The 3096-nt window shown below is 36.6% G+C and overlaps 1 pseudogene across 1 annotated transcript; it reads left to right on the forward strand.

The window, feature by feature from the left end:
• Positions 1 to 1923: 1923 nt before the first annotated feature.
• On the forward strand, positions 1924 to 2314 carry LOC145540308 (small ribosomal subunit protein uS8 pseudogene; annotated as a pseudogene). The gene has a single exon (XR_014078266.1). The product of XR_014078266.1 is annotated as a small ribosomal subunit protein uS8 pseudogene (transcript).
• The last annotated feature ends 782 nt before the right edge of the window (positions 2315 to 3096 follow it).

A 3096-nucleotide genomic window follows, 5' to 3' on the forward strand; every position in this document is an offset into this window, starting at 1 on the left:
AACTTAATGAGCCCATGCTGAGTCTTAGTGAATACCACTTCTCTTTGTATTAATAGGAATTTACATGCTCTCACTTTATGCTGTTTGAAAACCCATCCATTTTGATAATCCATTTTTTAATTTTGCATAGGGATTAATGTCTGGCTCACTGATCTGTAATTGCAGAATTTACTATTTTCCCATATGGAGAATTGGCACTGCATTTGCTTTTCCAGTCCTATGACACCTCTCCCTTCTCCACTATTCCTCAGAGGTCACAGTTGCTGGTTCAGAAGTTTCACCTCCTAGTTCTCTCCAACCCTGCAGTGAAGGTCATCACAGCCAGGGAACTTGATGTTCTGAATACTCCCACCTATCTTTGGTACCAGGTCCCTCTTAAATAGTTTGTTCTTCCATCTTCAATCTGAAGATCATTGTCTTTTGTGCAGAAGATTGGCAGAACAGGAACGCAGTGGTCCTGCTTCCTTTTTGTCGTCTGTTATCACCATCTGTCTCAAGCAGAGGGCCTACCTCTTCCTGTTTGTTCCTCTTGCTCATTAGTATAACTTTTAAAATTCTCCTCTTTTCCCCTTATTATATTATACAAACTTTAGCACCCCAAGAGTTTATGCTTTAATTCATTCTTAAAGATGTGTCCAAGTAGTTTAAATTCACCACTGGTGACCCCAAAAGCTCTTTATGCTTTTTGTTTGTCTTTTCAAAATAGAAGGTCCAATATTTCCAATCTAAAATGACATTTGAAGTAGTTTCTCCCAAAAATATCTTTTAAGGTTCAAATTAAAAGCAAACACTCACACAATGTATGACCCTGGAGAAGTTTAAGGTCCTACCATTTTTAAATGACCTGCCACCCATATCTCAGTTTTAAATGAATTCAGAAAGTCAATTGTTAAGAAAATATGAGGTGAGTAGATGATGTGGAAAAAGTTATAGTTATGCCAATGGTAGTAACTGGATAGTCTCAGGACATATTGAAACTAATACCAACAGTACTACTGATGAATTGTATATAGGCTATAAGAGAAAGAATCAAGAATTACAAAACCTATAAATTTTTTTGTTTGAGCAATTAGGTAGATGATAAATCTGTTTAGTGAAAGGTGGAAGATTTTGCAGCAGCAAATTTGGAAGGGGTATTAATAATTCTGTTTGGTCATGTTTAAGTTTTCTATTAGAGCCAAATTCAAATATTAAATAGAATATAGGAGTTTGGAGTTCTAAAAAGAGGACTAAGCTGGAGATATAAATTTGAGTTGTCTGCTGAAGATGAAATTTAAAGCCCTGAGACTAGTTGAAATTACTTAGATGAGATCACTGAGGTGAGAAGAGAGTAGCAGAGAAAGCCTTTGGTCACCAAAACATTTAGAGGTCTGGGGGAAGAGGGAAAGGAGTTTGAGATGAGGCAAAGAGATGAAAGAAAAGTCAAGGAAGCATGATATCTTGGAAACCAAGTGAGGGATGTGTATCAGGAAGGCAGGAATAGTGCATGGTGTCAAATGTTAAGAGCTCAAGCAAGATGATATCAGAGAAGTGAACATTAGCTTTATAGCAAGATGAGGTCATTGGTGATATAAGGTCCATTTTTTTTTTTTAGAGAAGTCAGGGAAATACCCAATTAGAATGATTTGAAGAGAAAATGGGAAGTGAAAAGGTAGAGAAATGCATAGACAATTCTCTATTTTTATGAAGGAGAACAGAGATATGGAGAGTAGCAGGAATAGGGCTTGGAATCAAAGGGAAGCTTTTGTTTGTTTGCTTTTTTGTTTTGTTTTGATCATCTTAAAGGATGAATTAGTTCGGATGGGAAGGATCCAGTGGAGACTATATTAATAACAGAGTTGAGAAAGAAAAAATGGCAGTAAAAAAAAAAGTTTCCTTTTAAAAATAAAGGTAAGTTTTCCACCATCTTTCCATGCTGCCATAATGGTGCACATCAATGTCCTGGCTAACGCTCTCAAGAGTATCAACAATGCCAAAAAGAGAGGCAATGCCAGGTGCTTATCATGCCATGCTCCAAGTCATCCTCAGGTCTCTAACTGTGATAATGAAGCATGGTTACACTGGTGAATTTGAAATCATCGATGATCACAGGACTGGGGAAATTGTTGTGAACCTCACAGGCAGGCTAAATAAGTGTGGAGTGATCAGCCCCAGATTTGATGTGCAACGCAAAGATCTGAAAGAATGGCAGAATAACTTGCTGCTGTCCCATCAGTTTGGTTTCATTGTATTGACAATTTCAGCTGGCATCATGGACCATGAAGAAGCAAGACAAAAACACACAGGAGGGAAAATCCTTGGATTCTTTTTCTAGGGATATAATACATACAAATAAAATGCCTCAGAGGAAAAAATAAACAAAGGTAAGTGAGTTGAGTTGAAATAGGGGCAGTGCCTTTTCTATTATAACTAGAGGGGAGGCTAATATGTGTATACAGATACAAGTAGATTGACCATCTAGTGGAAAGATGAAGTAGTTCTTACTGGAGTGGAGTATTTTTGTATAAAATATACAGACTTATTAGCTTAGATCATGAGGGGAAGAGAATATAAGAGAACTGAAACTATCCACTGCAATAACAGAAAAGTGAGCAAACTGGAGTAGGTTTGTCAGTGTCAAATGACCATTCGAGGGGTATGGTCATGGATTTGAAAAGACTCTGGTCCGTACTGCTGTGATTTTCTCCATGAATACTGAGATACTGTAAACAAACGTAGAGAGAGAGATTTATATAAGGAAAGTTAGGATTTTTTTTTCTGGCTATGTACAAAAGAGATAAGCAACTAATTAATGGTACTTGTAAAGAGATAGTTATAAAGCTGGACAATAGAATCCAGATCTGATAACAAGAGAAGTAAAAGAATTGAATGTGGTCAGAATATTCATTCTTTTACTTGATTTGGGCTTATTTTGCTCTTTGGGGGGAATTTCTTGAGATAGAAGCTTATATTACGGGTTTAAGACCTTCCTTCTTTTCTATAAATTTCCCTCTCAGCACTGCTTTAGCTGCATCCCATGTTTTATATGACATGTTTTCATTTCTATCTCCTTTTATGAATTTTTAAATTTCCTTTGAGACTTTATGATCCATTGTT

This window comes from Giraffa tippelskirchi, chromosome 1, assembly GCF_054371585.1.
Source record: "Giraffa tippelskirchi isolate mGirTip1 chromosome 1, T2T-mGirTip1v1.2.pri, whole genome shotgun sequence".
Classification (NCBI taxonomy): domain Eukaryota; kingdom Metazoa; phylum Chordata; class Mammalia; order Artiodactyla; family Giraffidae; genus Giraffa; species Giraffa tippelskirchi.